Raw genomic sequence first — 17437 nt, 5'->3', positions numbered from 1 at the left:
GGGTGCTTTGCTTATGCTTTGGGTGTACAAAGGCAGAAGGGTGACCCAAGGGGTCTCTTCCCAATTTATTATGATTATTAACATTGAGAAACATTAGGAGCCCCTGATGGCGTAGTGGATTAAAGCCTCGTGACTTGAAGGTTGGGTTGCTGACCTGAAAGCTGCCAGGTTCGAATCCCACCCGGGGAGAGTGCAGATGAGCTCCCTCTATCAGCTCCAGCTCCATGCGGAGACATGAGAGAAGCCTCCCACAAGGATGATATAACATCAAAACATCCGGGCGTCCCCTGGGCAACGTCCTTGCAGACGGCCAATTCTCTCACACCAGAAGCGACTCAAGTTGCTTCTGACATGGAAAAAAAAATAACATTGAGGCTGGGTGGCCATCTGTCGGGGTGCTTTGCTTGTGCTTTTGGTACACAAAAGCAGAAGGCGGTTGGACTAAATGGCATGAAGGTAACAGCGCTCCATGCAGTCATGCCGGCCACATGACCTGGAGATGTCTATGGACAATGCCGGCTCTTTGGCTTAGAAATGGAGATGAGCACCAACCCCCTGAGTCAGTCACAACTGGACTTAATGTCAGGGGAAACCTTTACTTTTTAAATGCAATAGTAGCAACAATAATAGAGAAAAGTAATACATGTAATAATACCAATAATAATAGAGAAAAATAATAAATGTACCATATATTCTTGAGTATAAGCTGACCCAAATATAAGCCAACCAGGACACTCACCCGCGTATAAACAGAGGGAGGCATTTTCAGTCTTAAAAAAGAGGCTGAAAAACTAGGCTTATAATTGAGTATATACAGTATTATTATTATTACCTTTCCTTTTTCCTCGTGGGGATTCAAGGCAGCTAACAATCCCACACTTTATTCAAGTTTTAAAAGCGCAATACAAAAGTTTAAACACAATTAAATAGTAACAGTATGGTAAGAATAGATTAACATATAGTAAATACTAGCTGTGTCCAGCCACGCATTGCTGTGGCGAAGTATGATGGTATCGGAAATAAAGTATTGAGGAATTGGTGGTAGTTAAGGTAAAGGGTAAAGATTTTACCTTACATTAAGTTCATTATAAATGGGTTATATAGCTGTGTGGAAGGGCCTTGAGTCTACACTGCCATACAATCCAGTTCAAATAAGATAATCTGTGGAAGAGGCCTAAGTGAGGCCTAACTCTGCCTGTCCCCTGGGCTGAGTGGGTTGCTAGGAGACCAAGTGGGCGGAGCTTAGCCTTCTAACTGGCAGCAATTGGATAAAAACAATTATTCCTCTCCCTCTAATTAGGACTTTATTTTTGTTTTCTTTTTGTTGTATGAACCTAGAGGCATGGATGAGGGGTTGTGCTGCCAAGTTTAGTGTTTCTGGGATGTGTAGTTTTGTTGTTTTGTCCTAGGCCGAAATTTCATTACTCTTTTATATATATAGATACTTAAAGAGCCTTTAAAACTCACAATATATTTAAAATTCACACTATATCGAAGCCCTATTAGCTTGGATCCAGGAAACCAAGCAAGTTTCCTCTCTCCATGATGGGCAGGCCATCCCTTTGTGTCCTGGAGTCAGTGACAGAAACTGGAAAATGGGCATTTTGGGGGAGAACTGTGCCCTGTTTTGGAAAGGCCTTCTAAACAAACTGTGCCAAAGAGTTTGGCTATCTTCCCAGGAGGTGCAGTTGTTTATGGAGGTTGTAATTTTACTCTTCAAGGATTTGATCATCATTGCGTTATGCATTGGCCAGATCTTTATTGGTTAATCCTAACCAGAACAAAACCATCAAGTCATCATGTTGTTGTTGTTGTTGTTGTTGTTGTTGTTGTTGTTGTTGTTGTTGTTTTCTGCTTCCTTGCAGCTGGGACCTCAAGGCAGCTTTAAAAAGCTAAAATTAAACATTTGGAAATAGAATTCAGCTAACAATAGAGCATGCTTGGGGAGGAGAACAAATATAGACATGGCAGCACATGCTGAGCAACCACTGAAGGGATCCCATTGACTTTATTGGTTTGCTTTGCTTGGTGCCAGTTTGAATCCAGACATATGGATTTCCACATTTGCACTATATATTCCACTGTAAGGTCATTGCAAGTGGTGCTGGGGAATGGCCATAAAAATAAAACAAAAAACAGCCATAATTCAGGCTAGTACCACCCAGACTGTAAATCCATCCTCTAGTTTTTAAAAAGGTGGTTTATAAAAGAATGCTTCCAAGTTGAGAGATATATGGGCTGCTTCCACCCAGTCCAAGCAAGAGATGCCTGTCTCCTCTGTTTACAAACACGGAGATTCCTCCTCGAACTCATGGCTTTCCAGGCCCATTCCTCCCCCCAGAAACAAGACAGGCATCTATAAAGGCTCTTTAATGTGCCAAGGAGTCAAACATCCAAAGGCCTCTGATAACAGCTGTAAACAGATCTCTATAAAACATCTTTCCACAACAGCCGCATCACATTATCTGCCAAAAAATACAAGGAAATGGAGAAAGGGGGAAAGGAGGAAAGGGGTCCCCTCCCTCATTCGGCACTCTTAATGCGTCCATTAATCATGCTTCAGAGGCGACCGGCTCCTGCCTGCAAAGAGGTCAACTGCAGGCACTTCATAACATTTTACACAACTAATTCCTGTAATTTACGAGGCGGCTGGATGCCGGTCTCGAGTTCAAGAGGCGCAAGTGTGTTGACTTATGGTTTCCTCAGCTCTCCATCAAAACCGTCCACCCATCCATCTATCCCTATGCTCTGTGAGGAATGAAGTGCCTATTTAAGGCCAGCCAAAGTCTACACCGGAGAACATGGAGAAGACAACGAGGCTTACAGCACTGCCTGGACCATTGTTCCTCAAGAAGCTTTAAGCTCCATTTCAACAATTCTAGATGGTGACCAGGGTGTCTGTCATTCCCTTGTCAAGAGGAGTAATATTATCCAACCATCTATTACTACATCCAGGCATAGGTATAGGCTGAGTAACACATGGCTTGAAAACAATGGATCTAGGAGTCTTAGAAGACCACAAGCTGAACAATGAGTCAAGAATGTGATACAGCAGCTTTAAAAGCCAATGTGATCCTAGGCTGCGTCAGAAGGGGCCGGGCTGTGGTGCAGCTGGCTAGTAACCAGCTGCTATAAATCACTACTGACCGAGAGGTCATGACTTCGAAGCCCGGGTCGGGTTAAGCCTCTGACCATTAAAAAAAAATAGCCCCGGCTTGCTGTTGACCTAGCAGCCCCGAAAGACAGTTGCATCTGTCAAGTAGGGAAAATTTAGGTACGCTTTATGCGGGAGGCTAATTTAACTAATCTACAACACCATAAAACTGCTCACGAGGAAAAGAATGAGGAAGAATAGCCACCAATGGACGGTGAAGCAACAGCTCCCCCTGTGGCCAGAATCGTGAAGCTGGAAAGATGTTAAAATGCCTCTGTGTCTGTCTAAAACTGAATGTTGTTTGTCTGTTGGCATTGAATGTTTGCCATATATGTGTTCATTGTAATCCGCCCTGAGTCCCCTTCGGGGTGAGAAGGGCGGAATATAAATACTGTAAATAAATAAATAATGTCTAGATCAGGGGTCCCCAAACTAAGGCCCGGGGGCCAGATGCGGCCCTCCAAGGTCATTTACCTGACCCCCACCCTCATTTATAATATATTATTTTATATCAGTTATAATAATATAATATATTGTATATACATATGATATTGATAATATTATCATTTTATACAATATAATACTAATAATAATACCATATAATAATATTAATTATATGTTATATATTACATATCATATTACAGTATAGTGGTATAGTTCAATATAGTAATATATAATGCTAATATTGTGCTATGCTAATAATATTGTATGTACTCAGCTGCTCTGAGTTCCCTTTGGGGTGAAAAGGGTGGGATATAAATGTAGTAAATAAATGTAGTAAATGAATAAATAAATAATTGACTTGAAGACACACACCAACAACAATCCTAATTAACCTGACTATCTCATTGGCCAGAAGCAGGCCCACACTTCCTATTGAAATCCTGATGGGTTTATGTTGGTTAAAATTATTTTCATTTTTAAATATTGTATTGGTCTTTCATTGTTATTGTTGTTGTTTTGCACTACAAATAAGATATGTGCAGTGTGCATAGGAATTTGTTCGTTTTTGTTTTTTTTTTCAAATGATAATTTGGCCCCTCAACAGTCTGAAGGATTGTGGACTGGCCCTCTGCTTTAAAAGTTTGAGAACCCCTGGTCTAGATCAGTGGTTCTCAACCAGTGGTTCTAAACCCTGAGAGAAATAAATAAACCTGTGGGTCCCCAGATGTTTTGGCCTTCAACTTCCAGAAATCCTAACATCTGGTAAACAGGCTGGGATTTCTGGGAGTTGTAGGCCAATACACCTAGGGGCCACAGATTAAGAACCACTGGTCTAGATGGGGCCAGGCTGTGGGGCAGGCTGGTTAGCAGCCAGCTGCAATAAATCACTCTGACCAAGAAGTCATGAGTTCGAGGCCAGCCCGTGTCAGGGTGAGCACCCGGCAATTAAAAATAAAATATAACCCCTGCTTGTTGTTGACCTAAGCAACCCGAAAGATAGTTTCATCTATCAAGTAGGAAATTTAGGTACCACTTATATGTGGGGAGGCTAATTTACGACACCATAAAAAATCATCCAGCTGCCATTGGAATGAGGAAGTTGCCGTCGCAGTGGATGATGAAGCAGCTGCTCCCCCTGTGGCCGGAATCAAGCATACCCTCAGGAAGCTGGAAGCTGGAGAAGGTTTAAATTGCCTCTGCGTCTGTCTCTGTCTCTGTTCTATGTTATATGGCATTGAATGTGTACGGTGTGATCCGCCCTGAGTCCCCTTTGGGGTGAGAAGGGCAGAATATAAATACTGTAAATAAATAAATAAATAGATCAAGAGAAGTAATGGTGCCTCTCTCTTCTTCTTTGGTCAGATCGCACCTGGAATAATAACTCTGTGTCCAGTTCTGGGCAAAGCAATTCAAGAAGGAGATGGACAAGATGGAAAGTGTCCAGAGAATGGAGACCAAAATAGCCAAAGGTCTGGAAGCCAAGCCATAGAAGAAAGGTCTTGGAGCTGTTTACTTTGGAGAAGAGAAGACTGAGACAGAAGACATGACAGATATTTCTTGGTTTTTATAACCTGACATTCTCCACAAGCAGCTGCCTCAATTGGGCTCCTTTGAATCCGTGGGTGTATCTATGGGTCAGGCAAAATGGGAACTGGGAGGGGTTCAAAAATCTACCCCACAAGAGATTAAGATGTGATGCATTGTTCTCACTTGCAATGCTGAACATGTGCTGTGCGCACATTCCCTGGGTCACTCTACCCTTTTGCTTTGGATGACTAAACTGTATCTGTAAATGCTCAACTGGGATTTTAAAGTATTGCAATGCTATAAAACGAAGAACTGAAGGAAGCTTTCATCTGAGTGGGAAGAACTCTTATTTAGGGGGAAATGTCCTCATTTCAAACCCCTTCCCTTCATAACTATAACCCAGTTGGGGTCTCATATGAAAAAAAAGAGCAGGAGATGAAATAAAATAGACTAGAAGACCCAGAGATTGACAGTAAATTGTATGTTACAGACCTGATTATACCCTGTTTCCCTGAAAATAAGACATCCCCAGAAAATAAGACCTAGTAGAGGTTTTGCTGAATTGATAAATATAAGGCCTCCCCTGAAAGTAAGACCTAGTAAAGATTTTTGTTTGGAAGCATGCAGAATCGGTAAATGTACATACCATAGATTGTTGTACATGGAAATAAAGGTAGTAACAAGAAATAATAATAATAATAATAAAATAATAATAATATTATAATAACTTTATTCTTGTATCCCACCTCCATCTCCCAGAAGGGACTCAGGGCAGTTTAGATAGGGACAAGCCCAACAACAACATAAATTTACATACGAACAGAAATTTAAAACAGTAATTTAAAACAGTATAGCAGTGAAATATAATATAGAAATTCTTGAAAGGATTCACAGTTTGGTTATGCTGGTTTGTGATGACAACTCCTGTACAGTAGATAATAAATTTTCATGTTTTTAAAAATTCAACGATAAATGTGAATTCTTGAATGTGGAAAAATAAGACATCTCCTGAAAATAAGACCTAGCGCATCTTTGGGAGCAAAAATTAATATAAGACACTGTCTTATTTTCGGGGAAACAGGGTAGGTAGGAATAAATGCATTGGGGACCCAGGTGTGAAGGGAGGTGCAGAAATGCAGGGGTGTTTGTTTTAGAAACAGTTAAATTTTAGATGGGAGAGAGAGAGAGAATTGGTCCTTTGCTGGGAGAGAAAGCCACTTCTGGGTTCCACCAATCTTTGCTCCTACAGGTCTGTCTTTCCCTTCTCTCTTCTATTCTTCTTTTCTTTTACCGCAGTCCACATTTGCTGCAGATAAAAGGGAGAAGTGCCTCTCCCAAATGCCAATGTGCAGGATCCATTGCATGAAGAGTGATGGGGCCATAAAACCGAGTTTCAAGTTAAGTCGTTTGCCATAAATACCCAGAGCCGAGCTCTGGGATTGTTCTGGCCGCGGAAGAGACCGAGACGGCCGCCCGGCTCCCGGCATTCAGAGCCTGCAGGTGGCTAAGAAGAGAAACAAGGGTTCCTTGAGAAGGAGATTGGCACAGATGCCGCCTGTGCCAAGGCCTCTCTGGGCAAGGCGGAGACGGCGGAGGGAAGGACACCCAACTGGATGAGGAGGAGGAGAAACAGGAGGAGAAGGAAGAGATGAACACAGAGTTCTCTCCCATCAAGCAAGAAGGGTCTTGAAATGCACAGCAAGAGGGAAACAGTGTTGTGGTAATCTCTGATCGGTTAGACTCAATTTAACCCTCTCTGGAGGATATAGCAGATTAGCAAAAGCAGACTTTCAAAGCAGCAGATACTTACACGTGGTGAGCAAAGAGAAGCGTTTCTCTCTTAGGATGACAATAGATTGTAGAGGCTCAGTAAAATTTCAAAAACATTTATTTAAGTAAAAAGAATTCCACTGTAGATAGAAAAGGTTTAGGAGCTGTCTAGCTCTCTAGGCTAGTTTCTAACGTAGGTAAGAAAGGTAAAAAATAACAAACATCTAGATAGGCGCATCTTGCCAGGAGGGACAGCAAGATGCTGTTGTTAGCTTGGGCCGGGCTGTGGCGCAGCTGGCTAGTAACCAGCTGCAATAAATCACTACTGAGTTTGAAGCCCGGGTCGGGTTAAGCCCCCAACCATTAAATAGCCCGGCTTGCTGTTGACCTATGCAGCCCCGAAAGACAGTTGCATCTGTCAATTAGGGAAATTTAGGTACGCTTTATGCGGGAGGCTAATTTAACTAATTTACAACATCATAAAACTGCCAGCAAAACACGAGGAATGGAATGAGGAAGTACAGCCACTACTGGACAGTGAAGCAACAGCTCCCCCTGTGGCCGGAATCGTGAAGCTGGAAAAAAAATGTTAAATGCCTCTGTGTCTGTCTATATATGTTGTTTGTCTGTTGGCATTGAATGTTTGCCATATATGTGTTCATTGTAATCCGCCCTGAGTCCCCTTCAGGGTGAGAAGGGCGGAATATAAATACTGTAAATAAATAAATAATAAAATTAGCTTGGAAGACAAAGAAGAAGAGGGCAAACCAAAATGGTTCTGACCGCATGGTCCAGTTTATTGGGGCCATAAAACATTCCAACCAATGGGAAGTTAGTGTCCCTGAAGATTCACATTTCTACTAACATCAAAGTGAGGCACGTAACGTAGACAGGATAGAAAGAACGGAAACACAATGAAGCCTATCTAAGCATGCTTTGGATACAGGGAAAGGATTCCCTCAATCTAATCCTATCATCTATCTAACTACATTCAGACTTGAGTAGTCCAGGATGACTCCCAACAAACAGCACAACTTTGCAAGGCTGGAGCTCATGCGAAGGTCATAGCAGTTGAAACATTGGCCTTCCATTCCCGCAATGGCAGTAGAAACAGTCAAGCAATTGCAATCTGCATTGGCTGTCCCTGCTCTGAATTAAAAGGAGTGAGGATGCCACTGCTAAAATCTGAGCACAAGATCGTAGTGGTTGAAACATTGGCCTTCCATCCTCATTGCAATGTTGATGGCACTGAGCAATGGAAATAAGCATTTTCCAGCCTTAAAGATCCTTGGGGCTTGAAGGAGTGTCCCTCCCTGTATTAACCTGCCCAAGATTTGGGGTCCTTTGGTAGGACCCTGTTCCATGTCCTTCTATGGAGAGAAGGCATTGTGGGCTCTCATCCTCTGTGACAAAAGGACACCTCGCCCCAATGAAACAAGTGAATGGCTAGTCGCAGCAAGACTAATCTTTTTGTGAATATTAGCTCTTTATATGGAATTTGGTTTTTGTAAAGGACAGATTGTATTTATGACAGCTGTTTCACTTGGGTAAGAAAGTAGAGGCAGCCACATAAGTCCATGCAAATCCCACTTTCCAAAATACTTCCATGATAAAAAGTGAGGAGTCGAGTCAAGTTTTTAGACTGGACCCAAAAGGAGCTATCCATGGTATTGGATCTATTTTGTGGTGATGGTTCAGTACTACAGACAACACTTTCTAAGTCAGGCTAAACCCAGGCTTGCAATCCTTCCTCATTCCTACATTCCTTTCATCCCGACCTGCTAGGTTGGCAGAAGCTGAGGCTAACAGCGGGAGCTCACCCCGCTCCCCAGATTCAAACTGCCAACCTTCCAGTCTACAAGTTCAGCTACTTGCAGTACCTATTGATCTACTCACATTTGCATGTTTTTGAACTGCTAGGTTGGCAGAAGCTGGGGCTAACAGGGGAAGCTCACCCCATCCAGCAGATTTGAACCGCCAAATCAGCAAGTTCAGCCACTCAGCAGTTTAAGGCTAAAGCATGAGGTTTCTGGACGAATTGATCTAATTACATGTTTTAAATGTTTATATTCTATTTTAATAGTTTTTTAATTGATTGTATGTACTGTTTTTGATTTATAACTATGTTGTAGGCATTGAATTTTGCCAATTGTTGTAAGCCACCCTGAGTCCCTTCGGGTGAGAAGGGTGGGGTATAATAATAATAACAAATAATAATAATAACAAAATCCCATAACAATCACTCCATTGTGTTTCCAGCATCGATGCTTCTGCACGAGAGCAATTTCCTTCCTACTGAGTTGCAAGAAATGCCACCAAGACTGTCCTTAGCCTTTGGTTTCTCCTTTCTCGGAAGGCACCCTGGGAACATTAAGGCTGCGTTCTCGCTCAAAGCCCTCGGCTCCATTCACAATTTCTTTTGGAAGAAGAAGGACACCGGGGTAATTGTTATGCGCACACAGCACACGGCTATAAAAGGTTTGTTTTAAATATGTGCTTAATAATCCCCTGCTTTTAAACATGTCATAGCATCTATTACGTTCCAATTAAATCCTTATTTGATTCACTTAATTAAGGAAAGGACTATAATGAGTTCCAAAACACTTTGCCTAGTCTCCAAGATCCACCATCTCGCTCCCACAAATTAATGCTCCGTTGCAAACACACACACACACACACACATATATATATCCACTTGCATATATCCCATTTGCCTGTCTTCCTCATTAGCAGTGACTGGTGATTCTGGGAGACAAGTGGGGGTTCCCTGAGATACGAAGATGGTGGAATCGAACAGATTTCCCCCAATAGATCTCAATCTATGGGCATGTTTTTAATAGGCAGTGAATAACAGTAGGCCAAGATCCTACCATTTACTGAAAATCGTCTCTCAAGTAGTTGCATGTTGGTTGGTTTTGCACAAACAGAACATGTTTTGCAGAAGTATACAAAACATGTGCACCTTATGCAAAATATTGTGGCCTGAATCTTATTATCCATCCCAACTAGTCTCCTGAATCCATATATATATATATATATATATATATATATATATATATATATATATATATTGTTTACATATTGTTGTTGTTGTTAGATATATAAGTCCACTGACTATATCAACAATAATACACAGACAAATGGACGCTGGGTTGTTGTGTGTTTTCCGGGTTGTATGGCCATGTCCCAGAAGCATTCTCTCCTGACGTTTCGCCCACATCTATGGCAGGCATCCTCAGAGGTTGTGAGGTAAATGGACACTGATCACTATCCTAAAAGTCCTGTTAATTAAAATAAAATAAAATGCAATGTTTTAATTGTTTTTAAATTGTTGTTGTTGTATGCGTTTTTTGATGTATTTATTACTGTGTTTGGATTTGTTTTTCGGTAAAGGTAAAGGTTTCCCCTGAAGTTAAGTCCAGTCATGTCTAACTCTGGGGGTTGGTGCCCATCTCCATTTCTAAGCCGAAGAGCCAGCATTGTCCATAGACACCTCCAAGGTCATGTGGCCGGCATGACTGCATGGAGCGCCGTTACCTTCCCGCTGATCTACTCACATTGGCATGTTTTCAAACTGCTAGGTTGGCATGAGCTGGAGCTAACAGCGGATGCTCACTCCGCTCCCCAGATTTGAACCTGAGACCTTGTGGTCCGCAAGTTCAGCAGCTCAGCGCTTTTACACACTGAGCCACCGGCAATAAAACTTGATTAAATAATAGGTGTGGTATAATGGTATTAAATAGCAAGATGAAAGCAGGGGGAGTAGAGTGACGAATATTATTATTTATGCCCAACTTTTCTCAGAGTGAGACCCAATGTGACTATCTGCTGATTCAATGGCCAGCCATAACTTCAGTGAGTCTCCTTGAACCAAGACATGCGATTCAAAACAGTCTTTTCTTTCCATATAATGTTGGATTTTGTTCAAAAGCTTTTCTTTTAATGCAAAGGTCAGAGTCTTGATTTTTTTTAAAAAAGAAAGACATGCAGGGAATGAGAAAGTGTGCAAGTCTTCATCCCTCCTCTGTCCTTTTCCGGGAGGATTGGACCCATGGAAATTCAGTCCCAACCCAGTTCTATAGTGCATCCTCTGAACATAGGGAAGTCTGTCCATCCAGCTCTCATTCTCATTTCCAAAGAGCCCTCTTTCCGTTGCCACTGCTGTCCGCAATTTGTGGCACCGCATCCCTTGCTAAATTAAAATAATTGGAGGGAAATGCAAAAAGCAGCCCGCAAATGGGCCTGAGAGGTGGCTAAAAGCCTCTTGCCTCGGATCGGCAGAGCCTCCTCCTCGAATGAGGCTCCCTGTAATGGATGCTCTTTCCTCCCTTTTCTCTCTGCCTCCGTTCTATTACAGGAAAGACCTGCAGGTAGTTTGGAGAAAGGGCATCTGGTGATTATCATGCATTTGTCTGCGACATGAAGAGCCGTGTCTGGGATTCGGCCGCCGAGCTGTAATGCCGGCAAACAATTTCACGGGAAAATCAGGCAGCGGAAAGGAGGGAAATGCGGCCTTCGAGGCCAAAGGCAAGCTACTCCAGCTCTCTGCCATGCGTGCCAAACAAAATGGAGAAGGGAGCAAAGCAGATACAAAGCACAGAAGGCCACGGAGGTGAGTGGATGGAGGCACTAATGCTGAATATCTTCTGGGTTTGACTCTGAAGTTTAGGTCTCCCAATGGCTGAATTCTGTCCTCCAAATAGGAATCCTGAAATGTTAAGATGCCTCTAGTTAACCTAATCGAGAGGCTGCAAGAGGAAGACATTCATGGAAACCCTTTTCCAGAGAAAAAACAAAAAGGTTGGGATGCAATGGAGAGAGCCCATGATCATTTCCTCTAGGTTTTAGTCTGAACTTTAGATTTTCGCCATCAAGTTGAAGGAGCCCCCAGTGGCGCAGTGGATTAAACCCTTGTGCTGGCAAGACTGATGACTTGAAGGTTGGGTTGCTGACCTGAAGGTTGCCGGTTCGAATCCAGCCCGGGGATAGTGTTGATGAGCTCCCTCTATCAGCTCCAGCTCGGAGCCTCTGGTGGCCTAGCGGATAAAAGCCTCGTGACTTGAAGGTTGGGTTGCTGACCTGAAGGTTGCCGGTTCGAATCCAGCCCGGGGATAGCATGGATGAGCTCCCTCTATCAGCTCCAGCTCGGAGCCTTCGGTGGCCTAGGGGATAAAAGCCTCATGACTTGAAGGTTGGGTTGCTGACCTGAAGGCTGCCAGTTCTAATCCAGCCCGGGGATAGCGTGGATGAGCTCCCTCTATCAGCTCCAGCTCGAAGCCTCCGGTGGCCTAGGGGATAAAAGCCTCGTGACTTGAAGGTTGGGTTGCTGACCTGAAGGCTGCCAGGTTCGAATCCCACCCAGGGAGAGTGTGGATGAGCTCCCTCTATCAGCTCCGGCTCCATGCAGGGACATGAGAGAAGCCTCCCACAAGGATGGTAAAAACATCAAAAACATCTGGGTATCCCCTGGGCAACGTCCTTGCAGACAGCCAATTCTCTCACACCAGAAGTGATTTTCAATTTCTCAAATTGCTGCTGACACAAAAATATCAAGTTGAACACTATCCTACAAATAGGAGAATCCCAGATTTCTCCTCTAAAGTTCAGATTTGTTACAGGTAATGCATCTAGTAAATCTAATTGCAGAAGAAGATGGCATGGAAGATGCTTCACTGAGACCTTTATCAGCAGAAAACCATGAAGGCTGGGATGAAATGGGGGCTGGTAATAGTAATCTGTTCTGGGTTTTTAGATTTCCCCAGTGAGTTGTATTCTGTGCTCCAAATAGGCACAGAATCCCAGATTTTTCCTTTACAGTTCAGTCATGGGGCACAGCAACTTCCCTGAGTCCAATCTGGCCTGATTTGGGAGCCGCTTAAGTATTTCTACTATAAGCAATATTTCATAGTTGGCTTTGAAAGTTACTTCCTAATGGCATTTTGAAAGGTCTCTTATCAATCCAAAGAAATAGAAAAATAACATGAAACACAATTTGCAATATAACGAGTTACTTTTTCAGCATCCTAATGAATAATGGCAATGGGTTGTGATGCTTGATGGATCCTCTGTTAGTAGAGGAGTGAGTCCCGTCTGGGTTTTTGCCTGAACATTAAAGGACCTATCTATGAAGGTGCTCACTGTCCCTCATATTGCTTCAGCATCTTGGAGAAATCTGGAGGAAAACCCACAGCAAATTCCCAACAGCGGAGCCACCAGATAATATTGAGAATGGGTATAATAATAATATTGAGAATAAATATATCAAGCATAGTAACAGGACTGAACAGTTGTTGTTTTTTTTTTTCAAAAGGTACGGTACTCATTTTGCAAAGCAAGGATAAGACCCTGGATCTTCTGCAGAGGATCAAGTCTAGTCAAAGGAGTCAACCTTCTCATTTATGCGGCAGGATTCATGTGGTTGCCATCCCAGATTCACATTCCCCTTGGTAAACGCCAACAGTCGATGTACAGGCATTTCCTTGCAGAGTATATGGTGAAATAAAGACAAGCTGTGAGTATCATAGTCTTTTTTTTTTTTTTTGCGTTCACAGAATTTATATTTTTCTATATATGTTCTATTGTTCATGTCATAATGTAATACTACCTTTAGCCACTATCTATGTCCCCTTAGGATCCATCTACCCAGAAAACTGATGGTGAACTTCTCACCTTAAAAGTTGAACCTTTTTTGTTTATTTCAGTAAGTAGAGTGCCTGAATATACCTTGTTGTAATCTTTTTGTAAACTTTCTTTACAAATTGCTGGTTTGCAAGTTTATATTTATGATGTATATTATTTGTAGACCCAACCGCCTGACAAAGACTCCTGTGAGTCGAAACCGGTTGCAGGTTTCAGTCAAGTTATATGGAAACTGGAGTCTACTCATATACAATAAAGAACAGGACATTTACTCACATGAAAAACTTGTCCTTATACTTCAAGAGAAGGATCACTGATTTCTACTTATATACGATTGGGACAGTCCTGTTTGTTTTGGATATACATTGAGTTTATGTGATTTTTTTTGTATACACATTGAGTTCGTTTGATTATTTTCATATCACCACAAGCAATGGATTTTGGTCTTCATAGTTTATGGGAACCCATTGTCCTTTTAAATGACTGCATGGAGCGCTGTTACCTTCCTACCAGAGTAGTACCTATTGATCTACCTACATATTGGTGGCTGCCAATATGCTACCGAGCCCAATTCAAAGTGCTGGTTTTGGCCTACAAAGCCCTAAACGGTTCCGGTCCAACTTACCTATCCGAACGTATCTCCTCCTATGAGCCCATGAGAACTTTAAGATCATCTGGGGAGGCCCTGCTCTCAGTCCCACCTGCCTCACAAGTGCGGCTGGTGGGAACGAGGGACAGAGCCTTCTCGGTGGTGGCTCCTCGGCTGTGGAACTCCCTCCCCAGTGACATCCGGCAGGCTCCATCCCTTCTGAGTTTCAGAAAAAAGGTAAAGACCTGGCTTTGCGAACAAGCGTTTAATGAATGAATTATGATGGCTTTAACTCGGTCCGGACTAAGGTTTACGTGCAAGGTTTATGTGGACGAATGGATTAAGTATTTTATTATACTGTTTTAAATGTATTTATTGGATTGTTTTAAATTGATTGTTTTAATTGCTATGTTTTATTTTTCTACTGTATTGTGAGCCACCCTGAGTCCCTTCGGGTGAGAAGGGCGGCATATAAATGATGGAAATAAATAAATAAATAAATAAATACATAAATAAATCTACTCACATTTGCATGTTTTTGAACTGCAAGGTTGGCAGAAGCTGGGGCTAACAGTGGGAGCTCTCTCCACTCCCTGGATTCAAACCGCCAACCTTTTGGTCAGCAAGTTCAGCAGCTCAGCGGTTTAACCCGCTGTGCCACCGGGGGCTCCTCTCTTCTAAATAGAATGCATCTGAATGCATCTAGTGCACCTTGGAGACAGTTTCTCCTTTTGCACCAGGCCTTACTCCTGAGTAAACAGACTTCGCCTTGTTGTGCCTCTCAGGACCGCCGTGCAATGCAGTGCCAGACCGATATGCACAATCCAAAGGGGAGGGCACTTGAAGGATGCTCAACTCTTCAGGCAAGCCAGAGACCTTTTATTCAAAGATTATTTTATTAAGAGGCACTTACTACACACAAACTTTCAAAACAGAATGATAAAAAAGAAATATATTTACTGAGCCTTGCCTCCGAGCGAAGACGATGGATTTTTCCCTTTATTGTTGTTGTTTTGCTCTAAATATTTATAAGGCCTATTCTCTAGCAATTGTGTGGCCGGTGAAGCCGCTTGAAGCAGAAGTGCAGGAGCGACGTGAGAAGTGCGGAGCTTAGTTTAATGGCTTAAATGGGGGTCAATGAGGCCAGGAGAGTAAGGGCAAAGGTTGCTGTGCCGACTGCATGGCCAACGGGAAGCATCTGGACATATCTAGGACAGAAATGGTGACCAAGCCCCGCTCTTGGATGGCTGGGATTTCTCAAAACATGGCCAGAAATATGGTAAGGAGACAGCAAACCTTCAATTGCACCCAACATTATGTCCAACTGAAAAGGAGAGCTCTGAAACTGCTAGATGCAGAAAGACATGGTATTAAATAGGTCCTCTGTCTTCAGAAATCTTTGACATGGGGATGATGGATATTCACAGGTGGATGGAAATAATCCTCAAAGAGAAGGATTGAGGGTAGAATCAACACAGTTTGACCCACCTTTAACTACCATAGCTCAATGCTATGGAATCCCAGGAGTTATAGTTCAGCACGATCTTTAGTGCCTCACCAAACAACAAATCTCAGGATTCCACCACATTTGAAGTGGTGTTAAACTGCATTCATTCTACAGTTTAGATGCATCCTGATAAAAGGAGGGAGAGTCTGTCCAGGTATTAAGCATTAATGTTGCCTTTTTGCATTAAGAATTTGTTCTCACTGTCCAGGGCATTTTAGGGCTCAAAGTGAACATCTATGAGAAAGTCATTCTCCAAGGGATGAAAGACTTAAGAATCAGACTTCAAAGTTAAGTCCAAGATTACATTTAGTGATGCCAAGTGCAGGCTGTGTAGCCAACGATCGTTGTTGTTGTTGTTATGTTTATTTATATCCCACTTTTTCTCTCCATATGGAGACTCAGAATGGCTCACATCTAAAAGCATCGTAATATAACGAAATACAGTAGAGTCTCACTTATCCAAGCTAAACGGGCCGGCAGAAGCTTGGATAAGCGAATATCTTGGATAATAAGGAGGGATTAAGGAAAAGCCTATTAAACATCAAATTAGGTTCTGATTTTACAAATTAAGCACCAAAACATCATGTTATACAACAAATTTGACAGAAAAAGTAGTTCAATACGCAGTAATGTTATGTTGTAATTACTGTATTTTCGAATTTAGCACCAAAATATCATGATATATTGAAAACATTGACTACAAAAATGGCTTGGATTACCCAGAAGCTTGGATAAGCGAGGCTTGGATAAGTGAGACTCTACTGTATACAATATACAAGTATTAAAACAATATTAATCATCATTTAAAGCATATAAAATCACAGCAGCTCCTGGCCATCTTAAAAACCTTCTTTAAATGTGTGCCTGAGTAAAAAGGTCTTAGCCTGCTGGAAGGACAGCAGGGAAGGGCCCATTTGGCTTCCCTGGAGAGGGAGTTCCAAAGGGCAGCCACCATTTATTTATTTATTTATTTATTCATTTATTTATTTATTTATTATAATATTTATATCCCGCCCTTCTCACCCAACAGGGGCCTCAGGACGGTTTACAATAAAGCGAATATATAAAAATTGTACAATACACTATAAATCAGTTAAAAATTAACCAAGAAGGCCCTCTCTCTTGTTCCCACCAATTAAGCTTAAGATTGAGGTGGGACCGAGAGAAGGATCTCTCTCCTGAAGATCTCAGGGCCTGAGAAGGCTTATACAAGGAGATGTGGTCAGCTCAATAGTCTGGACCTGAACCATCTAGAGCTTTAAAGGTGCCCATGTAAGCCGCCCCGAGTCCCCGCGGGGAGATGGTGGCGGGGTATAAATAAAGTATTATTATTATTATTATTATTATTATTATTATTATTATTATGACACAGCAAACAAGATAGATATGCTGGATTTCATATCACAAAATCACAAGTCGAACACTTCCCAAGTGTCTAGGACTGTGTGATGTATTTTCGGATGATGCACGCAGATCCCAGCAGGGTGGCCTTTTGCAGTTGGCAAATCGTAATTTTGTCAATGTCTATTGTTTCCAAATGCCAGCTGAGATCTTTTGGCACGGCACCCAGTGTGCTGATCACCACCGGGACCACCTGCACTGGTTTCTGCCAGAGTCTGAAGTTCAATCTTGAGGTCCTGAGAGCGGCTGAGTTTTTCCTGTTGTTTTTCGTCAATGCGACTGTCCCCTGGGATGGCAACATCAATGATCCAAACCTTTTTCTTTTCCACAACGGTGATGTCTGGTGTGTTGTGTTCCAGAACTTTGTCAGTCTGGATTCAGAAGTCCCACAGTATCTTTGCATGTT

General features: G+C 42.3%; 1 protein-coding gene and 1 long non-coding RNA gene across 3 annotated transcripts in view; one reads left to right on the top strand and one right to left on the bottom strand.

The window, feature by feature from the left end:
• The window catches only part of grik3 (glutamate ionotropic receptor kainate type subunit 3), a 211166-nt gene that overhangs the window by 170186 nt on the left and 23543 nt on the right, over nucleotides 1-17437 (bottom strand). The gene's annotated exons all lie outside the window — the stretch shown is intronic.
• On the top strand, nucleotides 11002-14638 carry LOC134293860 (uncharacterized). 2 transcript variants are annotated; one of them, XR_010000837.1, is made up of 4 exons: nucleotides 11002-11507; nucleotides 13206-13406; nucleotides 13527-13595; nucleotides 13698-14638. It is a non-coding gene; the product is annotated as an uncharacterized LOC134293860 (long non-coding RNA). The 2 variants fall into 2 exon arrangements; XR_010000836.1 differs by having other exon boundaries at nucleotides 13527-14638.

Source organism: Anolis carolinensis, unplaced genomic scaffold (genome assembly GCF_035594765.1).
Source record: "Anolis carolinensis isolate JA03-04 unplaced genomic scaffold, rAnoCar3.1.pri scaffold_10, whole genome shotgun sequence".
Taxonomy (NCBI): domain Eukaryota; kingdom Metazoa; phylum Chordata; class Lepidosauria; order Squamata; family Dactyloidae; genus Anolis; species Anolis carolinensis.
Note: the sequence above shows the minus strand (reverse complement) of the source record. Positions and strands in the feature narration are given on the sequence as shown.